The sequence below is a fragment of the Coturnix japonica genome, chromosome 4 (assembly GCF_001577835.2).
Source record: "Coturnix japonica isolate 7356 chromosome 4, Coturnix japonica 2.1, whole genome shotgun sequence".
Taxonomy (NCBI): domain Eukaryota; kingdom Metazoa; phylum Chordata; class Aves; order Galliformes; family Phasianidae; genus Coturnix; species Coturnix japonica.
This window is the reverse complement of record NC_029519.1, coordinates 36217274-36241416: the sequence shown is the minus strand read 5'-3', so window position 1 is coordinate 36241416 and position 24143 is coordinate 36217274. Positions and strand designations below refer to the sequence as shown.

The following is a 24143-nucleotide window of genomic DNA, read 5'->3' as shown; positions in this document are numbered from 1 at the left end:
TATGGTCTTCAGGTTTCCATTTTAAAAAGTAATTGTAAACCATTTCATGCTAACTCTTGATAAATACTAAGCCTTACATATTCTTAAAAACATTTTAATTCTTAGAACCAACAATTAAAAGTAACACAGAAATTTGACTATGGAAATTATTGGAATAACTCATGCTCCTGCATCCTTAAAATCAGCAATCCAGATTTAAAAAAAAAAAACCAAAAAAAACCACAACAAAACAAACAGCAAAAAACAAAAAACAAACAATTAACTACAAGCGATGTAGCAGACTGGAGTAATCTGGAATTCTACCTTGTATTTTATGAACATGTGCAAAGAGAGGACACTGATGTTAAGTGAATAATTTTTGAAATCATAAATTGCTTCTTGGGTATAATTGTCCATTTTTCCTGGCTGCTATGTGGTTACCAGATTAAGGTAATGCTCTGACTTTACTCATGCATGCTTCCATAGACAAACGATTCTCAGCACCTATCATTATTCTCAATGGAGAGCACAACTATTCAAATCCCATGACAAGCTAGCATCATCTAGATTAGAAAGAAAATTCACTTCTGGAAAATACCCAGCAATAAATTGAGAATCAGTCCTATTTAAAAATAAAAAATAAAACTTGTAAGGTTCCGGATTCCATGTTATGTACGAAACTGGGGGGAAAAAAAAGCAACATTTTAGATTCATAACAATAAGCTCTGAATGTTTTCCTGGATTTATGTGGCTACAGAGGCTTGGCATTGTGAGATGATGACAGAAATAGCATATAATGAGCAAAGAATGGAGTTTGACAACAAACAGTTTAATGCTGTCTTATAGATTATAGAGATAAGTTTAATTATATATTTTACAAAACCTTAGGTTATCATAATTGCTTAGATACAGTAAGAATGAAAAAAAAAATATGGAGAAGTTCCTTTGGAAACCATCCTTGGCAATAATTGTTCACAAATATATGTACTGCCAAAAAGCAATGACAAGAATAAGGCATGATTGTGAAGCGAGAGATATTTTCATCTGGTAAGATAAGAATTGTGAAAATCTAATAGAGAGACATGACCAGTTTTTTCTTTGAGTTTAATATCTGATTGTAGCTCCATAGATTCCATCTGAAAATCTGCAAGTGTTGTTATATCTAATGAAAATAGTTGCAAATATACACTTTTTTTTCTTGAAACCTGTTATCAAATTTCTTTATCAAAACAAAAAGCATGGCTGAATAGTTTTTAACTGTTCACAGCACTGAGTTCAGCCATTGTATCAAAATGCATGAATTTATTTGCCATAACTTGAGCTTGCCATAATTTAAGTTTCATTTCAAATGCTGTTATTGTCTGAAACATAGCACAGATAAGGTGATTTTTTACCTTGAAGTTGTATGTTTAAGTCACTTTAACGAGCAGTCAAATCCAGCAAAAATGCTAAATGCCATTTTTCATCATCCTGTTCTGGCCCATGTTTTCATTTTGATTCCATGAAGGACTTGATTTAGTTTTGCAAATCATAAAGTCTTCCTAGCATTTTAACTCAACTGAGCCACTTTCCTTCAGAAAATTAAACAATGACGCTGTAGTCAACATCCATATTTTTAAGGAACTCTGAGAACTAGTGATGATTCGGTTCCTTGGACTTGATGAAATTCATAGCTTTGGTAATGATTTGCACAACATAATCCATTTGTAAAGATTTTGCACTAAAATTTTCTTGATATGTGATGCACTGATACTTCATGAGATAGGAGTTACTGGTGGTAATTGTGTTGTCATCTATTAATTTTATAAATCCCTCTTGTTTACAAACTATTGCCTGGGCACCATTGGTTGCTATATTAGATATGGTGAGAAAGGTAAATGTAAATTGCTTTAATGTATTTTCTTATACTTCTTTCTACAAATGAAGAGATTTAGCTGTATATTCCAACAGCACCAAAGAATCCATTTCTCCAGTGACACTGTATTTGTAATCAATACCTGTAATGAAAATGGCAAATTGATCTCTATCTGTAGCATCAGTAACTTCACCTATTGCTGAAGGAAAACATTTGAACTTAGCAGCTTTACTCTCCAAATGTTTTTCAATAGATGTTCCTGTTTCTTCAGTTCACCTGGCTACAATCTGATAATATGAACTGATTTTAGAAAAATCTGTTTTGTTTTGTTTTTTTTTTGGTTGGTTTTTTTTCTTTATCATCATGTCATCTGTCATACTTTCCATTGACTGCTTAGCAAACACTGTCAGGAAATGGTTTAGTTTTCTTTTGCATTTGCTTTTTTTTTTTTTTTTTTTTTTTTTTGAGGTGAGAAATTTTTTTCAGTTCTGCTCTTTTGTCTTTAAGAAGCATTCCTTGATATGTGTCATTTAGCAGATAGTTTCTGCATACAATATCTATTAAGTTGTAATCTTATAAAAGTGTCCTCGCAAAATAAGCACAGGACCATATTATTTGTTAGCACTGCACTGCATCCCCCCTGTGTTCCAGTTCTGAGCCAGGATGCTTGGGGGGCAGAGCCACCATGATGGCATAGCATCAGGGGGTGCAGGCCTACAGCAAGTGGAACTGGGCCACAAGTTGGGCATGCCTGAGTAATGCCCACTTCACTGTAAACAGCTCCACTTGTAGTCTTTCTTCAGACACTAGTCAGATTCTTCTTTACATCAGTATTCTCACTGCTCCTATCTTTGTTGTAACTCCCTGTGATGCCAATATCACAGAATCACAGAATGGTTTGGGTTGGAAGGAACCTTTAATAACATCCAATTCCAAACCTCTGCAGTGGGCAGAGCTGCCTCCCACCACATCAGGCTGTCCAGGGTTCCATCCAAGCTGGCCTTGTGCCCCTTACCCAGAGGAGTTCAGTCATATGAAAACCTTTAACAGGATCTAGGTAACTCACATCTATCACATTTCTCTTTTATATATATATATATATATATAAAATATATATATATATATACACACACACACCATTTAGGATTCATCCTACCATGTATTTCAGAAAAACAAATATATTCTACAGCTTATCATGATGGCAGTCTGTTAAATCATACCCATCTAATATTCTTTACTTAGAAAGTTTTTTTACTGATTTGGTCTGATTTCTGTTGTATGAGAATATAATTGGAAAAAAAACACAAGATGCAAAACAAAGGAATGTGTGACAGGAAAATCAGCTGTTATTCTGAGACTACTCCTCACACTCACTTCCACCTGTGCAGTGCATGATGAGTACAAAAGGCTCTTTAGAAAATCCACTCTGCATCTTGCTGGTCCCAAAAACCTTTCAAATCCTCAGAAGCAGAGTTCTGACTGAAAGCCACACTGTATAATGTTTATTTTCAAAACTATCGCATATAGCACAACATGCAGTTATGACAATCTTCTTACAAAGTGTTAATAGATTGCACTTGCTGCAATAACATTTAGCATATAAACATATCTAAAACAAAATGACAAAGTGAAATGAATGCCAAAATAATACCAGTGAGGAGATTTTTAAAACAATAAGATGAAATTATTAAAAAACAAACAAACAAAAAAAAAACATATTTGCACAAGTGATAATATTGTTGGTATATATATATAGAGTTTGTAAATATTTTGTCTTTACAACACAGAAGGTATGTAGGTGCCATTGATAAACTATGAAGCAACTTTAAGATTAGTATGTATGTTTGCTTGTTCTCTTGAATTAATATGGCTTTATGAGGAAGTTTCTAAACATCTTGCATTTGCTGAAATTTATGATCCTTGTGTTTCAAGAAACAGAAATAGTTACAGAGAAGTAACTTGAGGCAATATTTGAAAATACTGTTTTTTAGGAATTGAAATCCAGCTTCTGTGAATTGGAAATCTATCAACTTCAATTGTTTAAAATAAGAAAATTGCGTAGTTCTGAATTGAAATGAAAAACATTAATATATTTACCAACTTGCAATGATTCTTCATGCTATTGTTTCTTGAAATACCAATATTAACAGTGCAGTAAAAAATGTGAACATTTAAAGAGGTGTTTCATTTTCTCTAAGCTTACTCCAGCCTTAATTCTGCCCGCGAAGATATTTCACAATTCAATATTTTTATTGTGATCGCATTTGCGTAAACACACAACACATAATTCTAGCATTATGCAGTAATCAACAAAACAAAGTTCTTTCCTGGTGTAAAGTGTTTGCTTGTCATGATTATGTCAGGTTTTTGTTCTGCTCTCCAGCACTGAATTTGATAGATACACTCTGCTATCAATGGCTTACTCTGCACTGTATAAAGGAGAAGCTACAAATGCAGTTTGTTTAAAAAAACTTGTAAATTCACATGGAAGAAAAGAGATGCCACATTTATAAACTTTTAAGAACTGCAATGGTTATTAATATATTAGTATATTTCTTTAACATAAGTCTATATTATAAGACTAAACTTTTGATGCATCTTTCTGTAAGATGGCTGCCTGAGTTAACTGAGCTTTGTAGAGACATAATATCTTGAAAATTCTGGGGGTGAGATGGAGTGAGTCCCTTCTCACCCCACAGGCAAGCTCTTAGGCTGCAGCTGCTCTGCACTATTGTTTTTCATCACCCTTTTTGAAGGTTTTATGTCCCACCAGATCTATGACATTTTAAATATAGTAAATAATCCTATCATCAAATATTAAGAGCTGGAAATAGCTTTTTAGTAAAGTTGGTTTCCTTTCCTTCCAAATGAGAAATGAAACAGGTGTATCTGTCAAGCTATTTGACTTTCCTGTCCAGACTGCCATTTGCATCAATGGAGTGATACACAGTGCTTTTGCTTGAGCATTGGTTGTTGTCAAAGCTTTTTAAGAGTCTGACAGCCTACAGCTCTCAGCCTTCTCTTCCCAGATCTGAATACCCCAGGTCTCTCAGCCTTTCCTCATATGGAAGATGCTCCAGGCCCCCATTCATCTCTGTGGCCCTCTGCTGGGCTTACTTCAGCAGTTCACTGTCTTTCTTGGACTGAGGAGCCCAGAACTGGACACAGTACACTGGATGTGGCCTCACCAGTGCAGAGCAGTCATCTCCTTGACCTGCTGACCACGTTCTTTTTAATGCACCCCAGGACTCCATTGGCCTTCTTGGCCATGAGGGCACACTGCTGACTCATGGCTGACCTGTTATCCACAGGACACTGAGATCTTTCTCCACAGAGCTCCCTTTCAGCAGGTCAGCCCTTAACCTGTATTGATGCATGCAAATCCCAATGAAAGCAACCTGTGCATTGAGATATGGGAATGAATTGCTTTGACATAGGCTTATGTTCTTCTGCCAAGTATTATCAATTCCTTTATTTGCTTATGCATAGAGAAGCACGTCAGGCTTGCTAGACTGTGTAATATGCACTCATGACTTTTTATTAGCTTAATAGGTTGTCTGAAAAGACTGCCAGAAAAAAAAAATAATAATAATTCTCACTTTTAGTTGGTATCATTGGTAATTAATTTTAATATGCAGGTAGAATTACCGGAAAATTAGTATTTTTCCCTTTCCTACTCTAAACTTGGTTGTAAGTTCTTGAGCGTAATAACTGAACTAAGTGTATGAAAATTGAACCAGATGGGGCTGTTTTACTCATTATTTACTTTCTTCATAACCATCTGTTAATCTCCATCAAAAAATATGGTAATTGAAATTTTCAAGCACTTCAGATAATTTTTAATATTCAGGATTGCTACGGGGAGGGTAAGACTGCCTAGACTCATGGGAGCCAGGAGGAGAAAGCAGCATGAAATAGGTCCTGGAACTTATTTTCAGCTATTTTATATCAACTACTGACTAAAGTCAGTCCTGATGTAAGGGACAGAACCCATTAATAAGGTTAAGCATGCACTTCAGTGCTTTACTTCTGCTTATACAGCTTGTTTTGTAGTTAACTTCAATGAGGAAAGTGTTCCCCCTCTGTGCCCTCATGGGTCTGTTTTATCTTCAGTAAATCTAATATACAAGGTGATTTTTTGTTGAAATTACAGAGTAGATGATATAAGAGCACAGTAAAACATACATGAATAAGGTATTAATCTGCGTAATTTGAAATATGAATGTTAAAGAGCATCACTGCATTTTCTACAAATTTAGAATTCTGATGTATACTGACTTCATACAATGTTAGAAATAGAAGTGTAGCTCTTCTGAAAAGGACACAGAACAGCTGAATTTGGCATTGCCTCACTCTTGTACTTCATTTTGAACTCATAATTTGGGTTTACATTCACATAACTCCCTCTTCTGCCATCTTCTGAAATCGCAGTACTTTGTACTGAATTGCAAAGGCAACAACTGTCAACAGCTTTTATCTACAGAACTCTGAATTATTTGATCAAAACTGTATCTTGGAGGCTTCTGCTATAGGTATCTCATTTATATATATATTTTTTACCAGAGTTAGGTATTAGTTTAATGTCATATAAGAGATGACATTAATGTTTGTAAGCAGCAAATATCTTTTAAAGGAATTGTTCTATGAAATTATTCATGATAACCTGTTATGTGACAGTTGTATCAAAGTACTGGACAGAAAAAAAGTAAGGAAAATGTCTGAGGTCCCCAAGATTTTTATGAGTGTATGAAATGTACATGACTGTATAATGTGACTGTAATAATATCAGCATATGACTGGGTAATTTTGGATAATTTTGAGTTTATTGCATCTCTTACTATAATAATTGGAGTGTGGAAAGGAGAAGACAATTGCTATGCATTTATTCCAATGTAAATGTGCTCCCCAAAGTTACAAAAATGACTTCAGCTGCTGATGCTTAGGAAAAAGAAATCAATAAAGGAAGTCAGACATAACAAATGAGAATATCAGGCCCAGTGACAGTAGACAGGAAGCTGGGTGCCTTATATCTACACACCTTTCAATCAAGTAATCTGTGTATGGCAAAATGATAAACTGAAGGCACTCTGGCAGCCAAGTAGACTTTGATCAGTTTTGTTCATAGATGTGACTCATATTTCAGTAGCCTCTTTTTTTTCTCAGCCACTGATCTTCCCTAAACTTTGGAGTGAGTGCTCAGTGAACTTAAAGGAACCTTTACTCATTCTGCAAACAGATACTAAATACTCATGCTGAGCCACATTATATGTTTTTTTTACTAAAACATCAGATGCGGTCTCTTTGTTACAGTTCCTTTTGTCATGTCCTTCACTTGCCACAGAGAAAAATTAAGTGAAAGATGAGTTGCTTTTTATAATCACATTCTTTTCCATTAACTCAGTTTTACAGTAAAAATTGACGTTACTAAATTTCTGTATATTTTTCTATATTTTTCTGATTTATATTTTGGTACTTTTTAAAATTATGTCTGTGGGTTTTGGGTTTTTTCTGTTGTTGATCACATGGGAATTGATATAGTATGCACAGTTGGAAATGGTAGATATTCTTTCATAAATCACCTTAGTATGTCTAAAGGGGAGGCCAATACAAGTTCTTTTTTTTTCAAACCGATGTTTCTTTGAGAAAAAAGGCATAGTGGCAACTACCTTATTTTTCTGTTTTTTGTAATGGCAGACTGCATCATAGTAGACAACACTCTGGTAGAAACATACAACATAGCCTGATGCATGTTGTCTGCTGAGATGGGTCTTGCTGGATCTGAGTAGGGATCATTATTGGTGTATTTTATCCTGCTTGGAGCATGATGGGTAGGCTGTGTGCAGTTTGTGAAAGTACTATGTGCACAATATAAAGGGAAGCTGTATATTGCTTAGTCTGGGTGTGACATGAATGCATGTGTGAATTTGGATGCCCAAAGCCTGCTGAGAATAATGGCAGATAGATGTAAACAGGCAAAACTTCAAGCTCTCAAGTACTCTCTATATTGCCTATCTAGCATGACCACTGCAGTAGGCTATTCCTTTTGCTGTATCAGATTTTAGTCACAAAAAGAAAATGTCATGATGAAAAGGTTACCAGGTCCTTGGACTGAGCATCAGAACTATTGTTTGATAGCATAGTCAAGGCTATAGTTGGCTGCCACTAGATGTGCTCTGGCCTTGTGTTTCTCTGTGGAGTAACCTGCTTGTACATTTCTGCCAGTCCCACACAGAGCATGTACAGGGCTCCTCTCTCTGCCTTCCCTTTCCCCCTGACCTCTGCTTCCAGGCATAAAAAGCAGCTGTACTAGCTTGGGTCTCCTAGAGGCATCATGACCATCATAAACAAGGTGCGGTGCTACCCAGAAGTTATGGAAATGGCACTGCATTACTACACAGTCCATTCTGGTTTTAATGTGAAAAGTGTTGTAATAATTTGCCTTAAAACATCTTAATCTCCATTCTCCTTGGGGTGAATTCCTAAAAATGATACATCTTAATGGGCATTGGTAGCCAGAAGTACCAATTTAAAAACATTGTATGGTAAAACCAAATAAAAAATGCATGAACTGGGCCTTGTTTTCTTTTTTGGAGGGATGCTAAATCACTCTAAAAGACATATTCATTAGCGTTGGGTTTAGAGTTTGAACTATCCAGGAAGTCTGAAACAGTGTTTTGTCTTGTCTTCTAGTTAAAGCTGTGTGGAAATTCCTGGTATTGAAATCCAACATGAGACTTGTTCATTCCTTTTTTATTAATTTTAAATTTCATTCTTGCTCTCTTCCTGACAACATCAAAAATACCTACTCAGAGTAATCATTGCAATGTTTCACAGCAATGGCTGCATTTTATGCATGATCAGATTCATAAACCTTTGCAAAGCTGTTAATATTTACAGTGGTTTGGGTAAATGAATGGGACTCGCCAAGAAAATACACACCCTTCAAAAACATATTGCTTAATTTCTTAGGAAATATATAAATAATGATTTTAAGAAACCAAGGATGCTTTCTGCTTTGTTCATATTTTAATAATATACACCTCTTTGCTGTTTCAGTAATTAAATCTTCTGACATTTCAGAAAGCATAAATCCTGCTGAGATGTTTAAGTTTGGAGCAACCTTATTGATGTACAAACAAATTAAATAAATAAAGGACACTTACCCAGGATCTTAACAAGCTGTTTTGCTCATACCTTTGTAATGCAATTGAACGGTAAAGCGATACCATCTATTCAAACTGTTCTAGCCTCCTTGTTCACTAGAACCTTCTTTTGAAATTCATTGCCTTCAATTACAGTTTTTTAAAGAATTTTAATTACGTGCCTGAAAAGAATAAAGATGCTCTAGGCTCCATTTGTTTATCGAGGAAGGCCTAAAAAATGAGGACAGAGCTTCCCAGCTCATGCAGGGGTTGCAGAGAGAGAGAGATGACTTTTAATTCGACAAGTTCAGAGAGATTTCTTAGTTTGACGCGCACAGCAGGGGGTCTTTGAGCGCCTGGCAATACTTCAGCATTCTGAGCTTTGAAAGTCTTTCCCTGCAGCAGAAATTGTATCAAAAGCCAATGATAATATTCCCTGCAAGGTAAAGGACCCTATTGAAGATTTCTAGAGCTGTTTATTTATTCATCACAGTTTTTTCTTTTAGGACGTACCAGGCGTATAGGTAATAATTCACACGGATGCTAGAAAAATATAATAAATAAAAAAATAAATAGGAATCCCTCATTAATCCTTCAACTTTCCCTTCAGTTTTCCATGGGCCATGCACATCTGGAAAATTTCCTATAATTCCCTGCCACATACCCTGCATAAAATCTTCACTTCAGATCTCAGTTTTTCCCCGTTTTTAACGGAATTGTCATTTCAGTCTGTTTTCTACCACCAACTGAGTACATAAGATGTTTATGGCCATTTCCTTCTGCTAAACCCTCAAAATGATTGATTAATTTTACAGAAGGATATTCAATTTCTTAGGGGTCTTTTTAAATCTTATTTTTAAAGTAGATTTGTGATAAAGTGTTTCAAAGCCAAGATTAAAGCCTTATTTATATTCCAGAGATCAGAGTTTTAACGTTTTGGCATTACTTTTATTTAGAAAGTATGCACATATGTTTTTCTGTTTTTGTTTTGTTTTGTTGCTGCAGCAGAGCTGGGAATGTGAGACTACGACAACCTTTCCCTTGTGTAATGTCAATGTCGGCTATCACTTTGGCAGAATCAGCCAGCTCAGTGAAGACACGAAAACCTTCCTTCCCTCCTGTTTTTTCATCTGCTGGTGGCATTCAAAGTGACCTTCCCTTGTAAATATTGGTGAGTGACCACATGGGGAAAGTAGTTGTTTGGTGCAGAGAAACTTGTTTCAAAAAGCTGTGTTGACCTAAGGATTCTTCATTTATTTATTTATTTATTTATTTATTTTTCCACAGTATAACAGGAAAACACATGAGCAGGTGTTTATTTTGCTTTTTTATTATTATTATTTTTAACAATAACTTCAGGTATTTAGCAACACAGGGTATTTCTCTAACCTTGCAAGCATTTATAGAACACTAGCCTATGTTACTTATTACAGCTCTAAGAAACAATCTCTTAGAAGGACTGTTTTTAAGACAGAGGTTTCCTGTCAGCAAACAAGAACCTCTCATCTCTTCCTGTTGCTTTGTGTTGGCTAAATGGTCTGGGATGGTATAAATTTATTATAACCCCCCTGGTCTGGCAAGATGAGACTTTCCCAGATGGAGGAATTAAGGAAGATAGCCAGAGGCTGCTTTCTGGGACCCTTCTGGTTTGGGAAACATGCCTAGGGTGAAATCACAGCACTTCAGAAATTCTGATACCCATGAGGCAGTCCAGGAAAGCTGTGGTAATGGGAGTAGTTCCATAACGCAGTCTAAATTACACACTTTGGTACTGAAAAAGTTCTCAGGTCATCTAAGGCTTTCTCAGCTGATTTATCCTTCTTGAGACATCCAGTATGCCTGAAGAGATTTTCAGTGTTGCAAACAGATGTACAGATAGTGAAATAGCCACCCGTGGCTAAGGAATATTTACTGCACCATAACACAGAACACTACAAAGTACATACTCAGGTACAAGAAATATTTTATCTAGCTAGGAAGAGTTTGGAAGTTGTAAATACATGCAGGATGTAAGGCTGGAAATTTTTGAAGGATTACACATATTTAATCTAAAGACATTGCCATAAAAGTCACTTAGCTAGCTGCCATCCTGTATTATCTACATTACTGCAATTATCTCCTGTTCAGGCTGCAGTCAGTCAACTGTGATGTATCATTTATGACTATATGATAAGTAATGTTTGATTTCTATATTTTTTTTCTTAACCACATGTGTACTTGAAGTCTGTCAATTTAAAGGATCTGAGAAGCTTCAAAAGAAATATTAATAGGAAAGTTATCATGGCACCAGCCTAACAAAATAATGCCTTTTCATCAAAGTAACACTTCTAGCAAAAGAAAGGCAGTTACATATAGTGTATGTAGATCTCTTGGTAGAAAATGAGGAGTGGTACCATTTAGCAGTTTCTCAACTATGTATTAGAATTGTCACTGCTTTTCTTGACTTCGGAGTAGCTATCTCAGGGGACAGCATAGAGAAGAAAAGAAAGAGGGCAGAAATTAATCAGGTTTACATAAATGCCCGTGTGTAGTCAGTGGTCTTTTTTTCTTTTTGTATTGACTATGTGCTTAAGTCTTATATATTTGGAGGTTAGCATTTGGGTATGGAAACATATCAATGTCCTATTATCAGGGATTTGACTTAGAGTTTACTTAAGTCTTCATCCTAGTCGTGGGTCACTGCAATAACAATTTCAGAAAATGAAGGCATAAATAAATACTCTATTTTGTAAATAGATTTTCTACAACTTTTTATTTGGTAATATTGTGCCAGTCATAACCATGTTATACAAATTCTACTTCAGTGATGTGTGATGGTAAGGTTACACACCATCTAGAACACAAGGGAAGAGGAGAGTCTGAAAACATTCACCTTAGGGAAACATTCTTTACAATTCTTTAATTGTCTTTCCAATCTGAAGTTCTGTCAGAACATGTTTATGTTTTAACAGGAAGTCCCATAGCTTTACAGTTGCTGTATGGAATAATCTGTCTTTTATCATACAGTGATATTTAGCACACATTGTAGTTTTAGTTAAAAAGGAACTATATACAGGCTAACAGTTAAAGACTCAACTTTCTTCTTTTCCATGTGAGATTCCAAGTACAGGTGTACAGATAGCATCACATTATAGTAAATTAAAGTGATATGTTTGCAAGTCTTAAGAGAGCAACTCTTACACCAGCAGTAGGTAGCTGGATGACCACAGCAGCTGCTCTGTTCTCACTAAGAGAGCTTAGAAGCTTTGCAGAAACTAGAATGTTACCATTTCTCATTACTGGTAGATCAAAACGGTGGCTTTTTTTATTTTAGTGTACATACAGCATTAGAAAGAAGTGACAAAGCATGCAAATAATATCTGGTACTTTGTTTTCCAGATTTAATTTCTTCTATTTCAGTGATTTCTGCCAGATGGTTCTAGGTTCAGTAGTACACCGCTTCCATGCATTTTGCGCATATTTGATATTTTTTTCAAATTTGACACTTCAGAAAGAGTGAGGGGGCTTCTTGAAGAAAACTGAGAGCAAGAGAGAGAATCTAATTTATTAAATACTGCATATTTTTATATAATCATTTATTGAGCTAAGAGTAAAAATGGTACTATAATTTATGTTAAGAAGGTGGGATTCTTAGCTTTAACCTGTTGTGCTGAAATAGGATTAATCCAACTCCGATTATTTTATAGCTTTTTTTAAAACCTCAACTGTTTTTCAGGAGGTTGGTAAAAAATAAAAAATCCAGTGTAAGCTCTAACACAGAAAGCTTAAAAGGCAAGTTTACCCCTTTGAAGCCTGTAGCTCTGAACTACAAATGAAGGCTTAATGAGGATACTTCCTTGCAGCTTGGTTCAAATATCGATTGATTGTGCACACTGCATTAACTTCCAGAAGTATAAACTTCTATTAGTCTTAAACAGTGTTTATTTCCCCTAAGTAAAGGGTAGAATGATACTGGAATAAAGGAATATATGTTTCTCTTTTTATCTATAAGTTTGTTCTTCACTTTTATTTCATTTTCTTAACATTTGTAAACTCATAGAAATCTGATTTGAATGAAATCATGACACTTATTTTTTAAAATCAAGTCATACAAACTGCAACTAGTAGAAAGGTGGTACTAAAGGCAAAAAATCCTGATTTGCTTTGCAAATCTTGTTTGCTTTGTACTATAAGATCACTAATTTTAACTGCAGCCCCAGCTTTCCTGTTCTTGTCTCTTATTACCCTCTTTGGCTGAGTGTCAAAAGAGCTCTGCTTCAGCTCCAGGAGTGCTAAGCAGGCCAGCCAGCTCCTGTCAGAATGTCTGAATTCTACCTGCACCTGTATCCCTGGAGATGTTAATTTAGACCTCCATGCTTGAAACTTGTAGGGTCTTAATTATCTTTTAGACATCCTTTTACTGATTTGATTAACATTTGACAGTCACCTAGATGAAAAATTACTGAGAAAAGGGAGACAGCCAGGACACACATACTGGGTTTTTAGTCTTAGCTAAGGCTAAAACAAGCAGACATTGAAAAAGATCTGATGAGTGATTGGGATGCATGTACTTGTAGTGAAAATAAGAGGCAGCACAATAAAGATTTTTTTTTTTTCTTTCCATGAACATTTCTCTTAATTAAAATGCAAATTTTGATGAACTGTACTTAAGGCTCTTAACTCCTTACTTGAACTTCTGTTTGTTCAAACAGCAGATAAAGCAATTCCTCTTCTTCCACTCTCTTTTTGAGGTTTTCAACTTAGAAAACATATGAAAGGGAATTACTGATTTTAGCTTGAGAGTTTGATATGTATGTGCTCTTGTTACTTTGTGACAGTAATGCAGCAAATTTACCATGAGGTATTTTGTGATTATTCAGATAAATATTGCAAGAGAAGGATGGAAAAGGTATTTCAGAAATTCATTTTGGTTTCTGTTTTAGTGGGTTTCTCTTTTCTTGGATGCTATTTTTCATTTTAGGGCACATAGCAAACTTAATTCTAATATCTATTCAGGTTAAATGCATTTTAAGGAAGGGTTTATAATTGTCAAAATGGATTTGTAGATTCTATCTACGTAAGTACCACAGTAAATGACACTGTTCAGCTTTCAAGCATCTGGTGTTTGAACTGGCATCCAGTTCTGTAATTTGTGTTGTGAGCTAAGTGATGTGTTTCTGCACTGAGGCAGTCAGAGCTACTGGTCACTGGAAAATGTGGCAAAAAGAGATATGCTGTGAGCAGTTTGTTCTTGGGTGCGAAGGGCAATTTTTGTCAAAGTAGGAGTTTCAGTTATTAGAAGTAACTGTGGGAAAGCCTGTGAAGGCAAAGATGCCCATTTTCACATCTAAGGCTTATCTGTTGCTCTCTGACCTGTTGAAATGATAGATTTCTTGCCCCTGCTCTATCAGTCTGTGTCTGACTGCACACAGATGCCTTCCCACGATGACTGTGGGGGAAGTTTCTGAATGAGTTCCGTAGCTCCACCACAAAACACAGCCTAGACATCAGTTGTATGGAAGTCTCCTATTTTTCTTGCTAGCAATGAGAAACTTCAGAAAATGAAAAGAAACAGTAGGGGAAGAAGAAGCACAGCTGTGGCCTTGTGATTAGTGGATTCTCTGCCGAGTGGAGGCAGCAGCCCCAATCCCAACCCTCAGGACTTCTCCAGCACTATATACTAAATAGTCATAGAAACAAGAATGTTTCAGCTGAAGAGTGTGTTTTCTTATAAATAAATAACAGATAATAGAATTTGTATTTGTTTCTGTATCTCACAGGTGCAAACCTGCAGAAACATATTTGCTATTGAAAATTACTTTTTTTGTGAATTTCATCCGATAGAAAAAAAAAAAAAAAAAGCTGTTATTTTAAATATCCTACATTATATTTTGTTACATGTGAATCCAGTGGGATTTCAGAAAGACCATTCCTTGTCATTTCTCTTTCTGTCAGGTTTACAGCTTTTCTGTGTATGTTTTTCTATGATTGCTTTGCAAAAGTATGACTAAAACAAGAATCTTGATTGTATGACATTTAGCTAAAGAAATAGCCTGCATTTAATCAGAGTGCTAGCAATGATCAGATTTGCTGCAAAGTAGCTCTGGTAAATCCTTGATTTAAATGGCATTATCTTTATTTTGAATATATGCTAGTAAGCCATTCCAAAAGAGCAAATATTCAGAAAAAAACTTAATTCACTTAGTCCACTAAAAAGGCAGAATTTGAGGTTAGACATAGTTCTTTCATTACTGGTTAGTTGCTCTTATTCCTGGAACTTCTGCTTGACGATGCTGTTGCATTAGAGAAAACAAAATGAATAGAGCATCAGTATTACTTTCGAATCATGAGTGACAGCACCAGATACCAAACTGAAGCTTTCCCAGCCAGCAAGAGTTATTGAGGTGCACATTAATTAGTTTTTTGCAAAACTATATATTCAAGCGATCTAAAGCAAGTATCAGAGACAAAGATGGCTTAAAATAATTATGTTCTTCTTTTGCAGTTCCGGTTAAACCATCTTCAAAGTTTTCATGGTTTGTATTTTCATCCATTTCTTGTGTATGTTGCAGTATTCTTTAATGGATTTTCCAATTCTAGCTCTAGAAATTGGCTATAGAATATGCTGGGACATAGCAATATGCTGTGTCCACAGCAAGACATGCCACCAAAGTCCTTCTAACACTAATTCAAAGCAAGAATGCAAGCATATCTGAAAATGTGGTTTGATGTTGTTTTTCTTTTTTTTCTTTTTGTTTTATTTTGTTTTGTTTTTGTGTTTGTTTGTTTTTCCTGTTCAAATTCTTCATTCGACTGTTTTGGATTTGGCTTGTCTCAGTGTGTGTCAACATGTTCAGACTTTGTGGACCAGTGTGAGAAGGAAATTCAGATAGACTCAATAGCAGCCAAACTCTACCTTCAGAGCCAAGTGCCTGATCTTTTAGGTGGTAGCATGTTAACATTTCTGACACAAAGGTTAATCAAGTGAGTTATGTTAATACACTGCTGAACTGAAGGATTCCTACATCATTAAAAATAAAAGTTAAAAAACTGACATTCCCATTTCCACTTAGCATATTCACGTAACAGGCAGGCTGCATTCATACTGAATGTATTGTATTAGAAAAGAAAGTTAATGCTTAAGCTGGTGCGGTCTGACCTGCTAATCAGAACCATGTAAGGGTATAAATATTCTCTAGACTCATTATTTTCCCATGCCAGCATTTGATTTTTATCACAACTGATTTATATGCCAGCATGAAATTCTGAAACTAAATGTACTTAGCTTTCAATTGAGAAAGACAGCAAGAGAAAAATAAAATAAAAGAGGTCTTTAGGGATAAATTAGCTATCAGTCTAGTTTATGATTTTTAGAAGCGGATATAGGTAATAGAAGAATTATTTCAGATATTCAAGAGGCTATGATTTATTTGTTTTCAGTTTAGAAAATCCACTGATTTGCTTGAGAACTTAGAGAAAACAGCATTTTGTTTGTTTGGATTTTTTTTTAAATCACACAGTACTTCAGTGCATGTCACATTCATGGCAAACTGGGGTCCAAAGCCTGAAGCTGTCTTAATTCTGAAAAGAGTTTCATGCAGGTAAAATAATTTTTGAGACATGGATAGTTATAAATGGGAGGCCTTTGCTCCATTGCAAAATGCCCTTACTGTGTTAAGGCAAAACTGTACCGGGAGAATACTAAGGTCAAACTAGCTTGAGGCATTGATAAATGCTAAGTTACCAGCAGCCGAACACTGGGAGAATTTATTTTCCCATCCAAGTGGTTCTTTGCTCTCTAACAAGAAAGAAACCGATTAAAATGAATGCACATCTCAAAAAAATAGAAAAGAAAAAAGAAATCCAACCACAGTTTTTCCTCTGAAAGACTCCCTCCCTCCTTAAGTGTTGTTTCTTTTTAACTGACTAAATCTTAAGATCACATTGAAAGAGGAAATTAACTGTTAATATCCTGGGAAGTATTTGTGTTAAAGGTCACATTAAGCAAAAGGCAAGTGTAGACTATCTGAGGATTCTGGAGAATATGTTTAATGCAAATTTTTTTTGAAAAAATGATATGTGTCACTGCAGGTCATCTCTGAATATTCTTGTTGGGGTTTCTCTGTTGGATATGCAATCTCAGCTAAATGTTTTGAAGAGGAGGAATCAAATAAATTGCCCTATTTTGGGTTTTTCTCATCTGTATACAGTTGTGCAGGTCTAGTAGACCTGAAAATTGCCCAGAGACAAACTTTTAAAAAATAGAGTGCTTTTGAGGCAGAAAATTGCTTTTCTGCAGTATAGTCTAAGGGACAGGATGTGACAGGAGGACAAGGAGTTGTCACTATGCAGTGATATTGTAAAGCATATCTTACATAGCAAAAAGGATCATTTGTCTCTTTTCATTTTAAACTACAAAAGATTTAATTGAAACAGCTTGAAGATGTGCCCTAGACCAAGAAACAGGCATTATAGTTTACAATTAAAACTAGAAGCTCCTACTTTAAACTCCATCTCCCCTGAAATAGCTATAAGTTATAAAATGTGTGTGAAATGTATGTCTGTCCACCACTTCATAAGCCTTATTCTCAAAAGAGGAAATTTTTAAAAAAGTGAAAAAGCTCATTGTACATGCATGTCAAATATTAGCATGATTCTTGTAGTATAATAAGAAAAGAAAGTGCTTTGTGCTTTTGATTAGCCTCTTGATGTTTGAGAGTGTTTTTGTGTGGCTTAATTTTCTTTTTTATGGCAGTTTACACATATAAAACAAAATGAAGAGAGGAGTGGAAGGGGAAAGAAATGTGCCATTTATATACTAAGGATACGAGGCCTCCTTTGGGCCCATTATACATTAATGGGTCAGCTGAGATTTATTAGGATATGTATATTAATCTTTATACACATTCACATGCTGTAATTGTTCCTTTGGTACTATAATGTGATTAGCTGTGATTTTTTTGCAATATTAACAATAATATGGATTTCCATATTACAGAACAGTAATAATAAATGGTTATTAAAAATGCACGTGAAGTATGGGATGTGAAAGTACTTCCTAACTCTTAGTAATCCGATTATGTTCTGTTGTTTTTAAATACCAAAATGGTTAAGTCTTTGTTGTAAAGTGAAATCTTGCATAGGATAAGCAGTAATTTTGTCTTCTGCAGAACCGAATGAATGAGTCTACAACTAAAAGAAAGGTTACTGCCTCTTTTTCTTTGAGAGCTGTTTTGTATTTTTGCATTATTGCTCCTTAAAAATATATTACAAAGTCAAATACAGGAAGGAAAGAGTAATGTCCTGTAATTAAGTTTTCATATGGGTTTGCTCTCCTATATTGCAGTTGAGTTCAGTATGGAAAGAACTGTCTACAATTTCAGCTGCTTACCTTACCAATTCAGTATTGATAGCTTTATGATTCAACACTGTTTAAGAAGCAAACACAAACTGATGTGAAGAAAGTAAACACAAATATAATTCAGGATCAAAATGAGAGCAGGAGAGATGTGACAGTCAGATAATGATAGATTTTCTGAAGAGTTTTTCAGGTTCTTAGTCTTTCTACCACATAGTAATCTTTGGCACATAATGCCTTTTTGTAGCTCCCCATGCCCTTTTGCTGAGTGCAACTGCAGCAGAACTAGTGCATCTTCCCTATCTTATAATGAGATTTGCTAGGCTGGTGTTCCCTTCAGATGTAGTAGGTGGAAACATCCCATTGCTTTTATATCTTGTGGCCCTTCGAAACCTTGAACCTATATATGATGACTCAGTGTTAAACATCCTAAGGTATATTTTCTCAAGTCAGTGTCTATGAGTCATAACAGATATTGGATTGTACACCTTCACATTGGAGTGAATGATCAAAAGTATACCAATTACATGCTCTCTTCCTTTCTTCATGTCTGATGTACAGTCTGGTGCTCACAAGATTTAGAAACAATAGAATACAAAGAAAATTCAGCACATTGTCATAGGCTACATTACATATATGTCCATTAAAGTCTAATAATTCTGTAAGAGTTAATTCTTAGAAGTGTGTGAAATAGAAGAAGAAAGATAAGAAGGGAATGGAAAAATATTTATTTTTAGCCAAACATCCTCACTCAGTAATCATAATTCAATAATCAAGTGCACAAGTATTCAAGTTATTAATATATAATATTAACTGTTGGACTGGATAATCTTTTAGGTCTTTTCCAACCTTGGTGATTAATTCTATGATTCTAGGATTCTACATCTTTTTCTGTTTTTCATCTAGATACAGGAACTACTTGGAATTCCTGATTACAAAAGAACTTTCCAAAGTAGTAGTAAACCATGCTATTATTAGCATAATAAAAATATTTATTTTTTCTATTATTATGGTGTTTCATTTTAACGGAACAATGAAAAGAGCAGATTGCAACCATTTCTGAAATGCACTTCGGCGTTTCTTATGGTTCAATGTATTTTTTCTCTTGTACTTAATCCTCCTACAAAATGAATCTTTAGTTTTTTTCTAGCTTGTTGAGGTTGTTTTTTTCCTCTTGAGCTCGGAATTTCATTGCACAAAATATTCAGAATAAGATTTTGAGTAAAAACTGTCTGTGGGAACACAAGTAGCTTGCTCCTGAAAAGCAATAACTTGTCAAGCATTTATTCATATGAAGTTGGGATATTTTTCTCTGCATCAGTTACAGTATTTTCATTGGCCTAACTTTATTTGTCCTCTGTTTTTCTGTTTATTCAGGCTTGATTTCTTTTATTATTTTTTTAATTTATTTTTATTTTTATCTGACTTCTTTCTTCTTTGTGTAAATCAATATTCTGTAGGTAATTAATATGTTGAATGTCACAAGCTTCAACATAGATTTCTTTAGCATTCCCCTGTTGCATTTCTCCTTATTGAGAATGTTGACAACAAACCAATACTTCGGTTTTCTGTTTTACAACCAATTATTTATACTTCAGAGGCAGTTCATTCTTATTCTGTGATAGTTCAGTTTCTTTAATGTGTAGTCATTTTGAACCAAAACAGTTTGCTCCACATTTTGGTCCAAGCTTGCTATTGCTATTAGAAATTGAAGCAGATGGTATGCTTCATATCAGGCATGTTTATATGCTTGCTGATGTCTTAGAAGAACATTTAGCACTGATTTTCTTTCCCTTTCCTATGTTTTTGTTAATCCAGATGCCCAAGGTATAACTCCTACCATTTGCCACATAAACTTTAAAGTCACTCCTAACTGAAAACTTGAAGTTTTATGAATACTTTGTAGTTGATGGTGAAAAAAACTTCCTGTAATGAATGTAGAAAATCACTCATTCTGGCCTCATTTTCTCTAATTGCTCCAACTCCACTGTGTGTTTGTCCTGCACAGCACTCCTGAAAGGGAGTGCTCCTGATATGCATGGGATACAAAGTAGATATTATTTTTCGTTATGCCTTTAAAAATGGTCCTTAGACTTAGTTTGACTTTTTATTATGTCAAATTTAATCCAATAATTTTATGATATCAACCCTGAATGAGTTTTCCCAAGCTCAAAAAAAAAAAAGCCATTCAAAGATTTTGGAATACCATTTTGCCAATATTTCCATTTTCTTTTCCAATACTCAGAAATCTTAAAAAGTGAACAATGTTAAGTAACTTAAGTATAGGATTTCTAGCTGATTTATTTTTACACAAAATATGGAAAACAGACACCTACCTTATCCCTAGTCTTAGAAATATGCAATTTCAGTAGAGGGACTTTTGTCATGCATTTTACATGAAGACGATGAGCATTCTATTGTATTCAAATGATTGTAGAATTGCTGTAAAATGACATACAGCAGGCGGGCCAGTGTCATTTGTAGAACGTCTCTCCGAGCTGCAACTCGAGCTGCGAATATCTCTCATTGATTTACCATATTGCTTCAAGGCAAATACTCATTGCTGCTTATCTATTCCACTTTATTTTGGTGCAATTTGATGCCTTATTTTCAATTCATATTTGGTCTGTCTTTTGCTTCTGCTTATTAATTTGTGGCTGCAAAAGGGAACAAGTAAAATACAGCCACAGAAAGCATAGTTATGTGCTGTGTAGTTTCAACAGCAAGTTGATATAGTTTAGGCTCTGTTTCAAAGTGCCTTTTTTGTGGTTTGCTACTCACTTGGAAGATTTTTGATTTTTGCTGTAACCTCACTAAATGTTTTGGGTGTTTTTTTTCATTGTTGTTTCTTGTTTGATTTGGTTTTTGGATTTTACCTGTATCACACTGACAGAACAGTTGTAAACTAATTCTCAATATTTAATCTCATAATTGCTACCTCAAGTTTTAGGAAAGAGCATTTTGTGATAGGTGACATATTGTTTTAAAGAAAATTAAGTAGAAGATTAAACTGTTCCTACAGTGGTCTGGGTTGAAGGAGACCTTAAAGATCATATGGCTCCAAACCCCCTGCTGTGGACAGAGACATTTCTGCTAGATCTGGCTACCAATTGCCCCATCCACCTGGCCTTGAAAACCTCCAGGGCTGGGTCATCCAGAGCTTCTCTGGGTAACCTGTACAAGTGCCTCATCATTCTCAGATGAACACTTTAAGTAAATCTCTCCTATTATAGTTTAAAACTGTTCCCCCTTGTCCTATCACTATCAGACCATGTAAAAAGTCAGTCCTAATCTTATTTATATGCTACCTTCAAGTACTAGAAGTACCAGAGCCTTCTCTTCTATGGCCTGGTCAAGCCCAGCTCTTTTTTTTTGTAGGAGGTGCTCCAGCCCTCTGATCATCTTTGTGACCCTCCTCTTGACCCACTCCAAAAGCTCCACATCTTTCTTTTACTGGAGTCCCCAGAACTGGATGCAGTAGTCCTGATAAGGGTTCCCAAGGACAAAGCAGTGGGGGAGTCACCTCCTTTTCCCTGCTTGCCACCCTTCTTTGATTCAGCCCAGAATACTGTTGGCCTTTTAAGCCACAAGAGCACACTTCTGTCTTGTGTTAAGTTTTTCACCTACCAGAACCTCCAAGTCCTTCTCCTCGGGGCTGTTCTCAATGCATTCTTCTCTCAGTCTGTACACGGAACTATGATTGCTCCAACCCAAGCACAGCCCCTTGCCCTTGGCTTTGTTGAATCTGCTTAGATTCACTGGACCCACTTCTCAAGCTTGTCCAGGTCCCTCAATATGACATCCCTTCCTTCTGTTGCATTAATTGCACCACTTGGCTGTGTTATCTGCAAACTTGCTGAGGCTGTGCACAACTGTGCACTGTCATCAATAAACAAGTAGTGACAACACCACTCCTAACCTGTGTTATGTTGTAGCATTAATCGCATTCCTGTCATATACTTGAAATACAAAAACTTAAACCAGAATTTATTCTATTTAAATTGCGGAACTTATTTCTCCAGAGGCTATGGAAGGATATTTTCAACTATATGTGTCATGACTGTTACTCTGACCTCAAGAAAGCCCGTAGGTTGGATTCCCTTGCTTGCAGGCTATAAATACTTCATAATATTTATAAACTATATAACTGGTCAAAATACGTCTGAAATCAACCCTTTTTCCGCTCATTCATACTTATGCTTATAAAGAAATTTCAATTAACGAGCAAGGTCCAGAATGTTTTTTTGGATTGATCTTTGTTGATGAAAACTTTGTTAATCTTATATAATGTTAAATAAGGATCATAGCAATAGTATTTTTACTTTTGAACACATCCTCTCATCTGCTTACCAAATCCATTTCCCAGTGTTCTGGCAAGCTTTTTTTTATGTCAACTTGTTATTTCCTAGGGAAGGGAAGTGACATTTCTGAATATAACTCACAGTCTTAAGTCTTTTTCCTTTACAGAAATAATTTTCAAGTTAACTGAGATACACAGGGCCAAGACAGGTATTCTTCAGTAAGTGCTACAGACCTATGTATGTTATCTAACAGGGGCTAGAGTAATCCTTAAGGTTTCCCTAAGCTGTGTCTCACACTGCTGCAGCTCTGAATAAATGTCAGTGAAGAGTAGTAGGGCTTATTGTATCCTTAGTTGCCCTAGGCCTGAAGGAAGCTTTAGTTGCTATTAGGTAGTGTTACCAGGTACTACCAATTTCCTCTGATCTCAGAACACTCCAGCACATCACTTACACCTGACAAACAGACCTCATGTGCTAATGGTATTCACTGTGTGTGAGGACTTATACATGATATCTATACCCTTTGGGACAGCGCAGCCATGTTCAATTACTCCTAAAATTCACAGCAGTCACTTACTGCTGCGTGTGACACATAATTTATACAATGATCACATTTTCAAATGTGTGAACTTCCTTTCATGACAAAATTACAGTTCCTTAGTATTCTAACAACACTGTGAATGAGCCGATAACATAGCTAGAAAATCATCACATCTTATTTGTATAGTATTCTAATTTGAAATAGAGATTTCTGTTTTGTAAAGTGAGGATGTTTTAATCTTCTTTTCCATTTCGTGTTTCTCTCAGAGTTCAAAAAAGGTTAAAATTAGGCCAAAAACAGCAAATTAATAGTGTTTATATCTGGCGTTTAAATCTGTGAGTGTGACTGTATTCAGCAAATGAGTCAAACTGCAGCCACCTTGCTACAGAACTCCAGTCTGATCCGTGAGCACCTTTGGTAGAAGGGAAAATAAAAGGATCAAAATTCATCTATACTAGTACATAGACATTTTCATTGTGTAAATCTAATGTACTGCATTCTACAACTAGGCACTTCGGCATGCTGTTCAAACAAAAAATCTTGTTTTATCCACTTTCCCTATTTTTGTTCTTTTTTATTAAGCTTGCTTCACTTCTTTTTTAATTTTTGTTTTTTCTTCAGTTACTTTGCTTTGAAAGCACTGACAGTTTCTGACCACTGAAGAAATAAGACAGGGGCAGTATTTTTTGTCTGATGGATCAGATTTCTGAAGCAGTGGCCTACCACACAATGGAGGTTTAGGTAATTAATTTCACAGAATCACAGAATTGTAGGGGTTGGAAGGGACCTCTAGAGATCATCGAGTCCAACCCCCCTGCCAAAGCAGGCTCCCTACACCATGTCACACAGGAAGGCGTCCAGGCGGGTCTTAAATATCTCCAGAGAAGGAGACTCCACCACCTCCCTGGGCAGCCTGTTCCAGTGCTCCGTCACCCTCACCAGGAGGGTACATTTCCAGGAGGTACATGTACTTTGAGTGTAACAATAA

The 24143-nt window shown here is 35.6% G+C and overlaps 1 protein-coding gene across 1 annotated transcript in view; it reads left to right on the top strand.

Annotated features, from left to right (window-relative positions):
- TENM3 (teneurin transmembrane protein 3) overlaps nucleotides 1–24143 on the top strand; it is a 968340-nt gene that overhangs the window by 188974 nt on the left and 755223 nt on the right. Inside the window, 1 exon segment of the mRNA XM_032444361.1 lies at nucleotides 9985–10147. The gene's annotated coding sequence lies outside the window, so the exon portion shown is untranslated.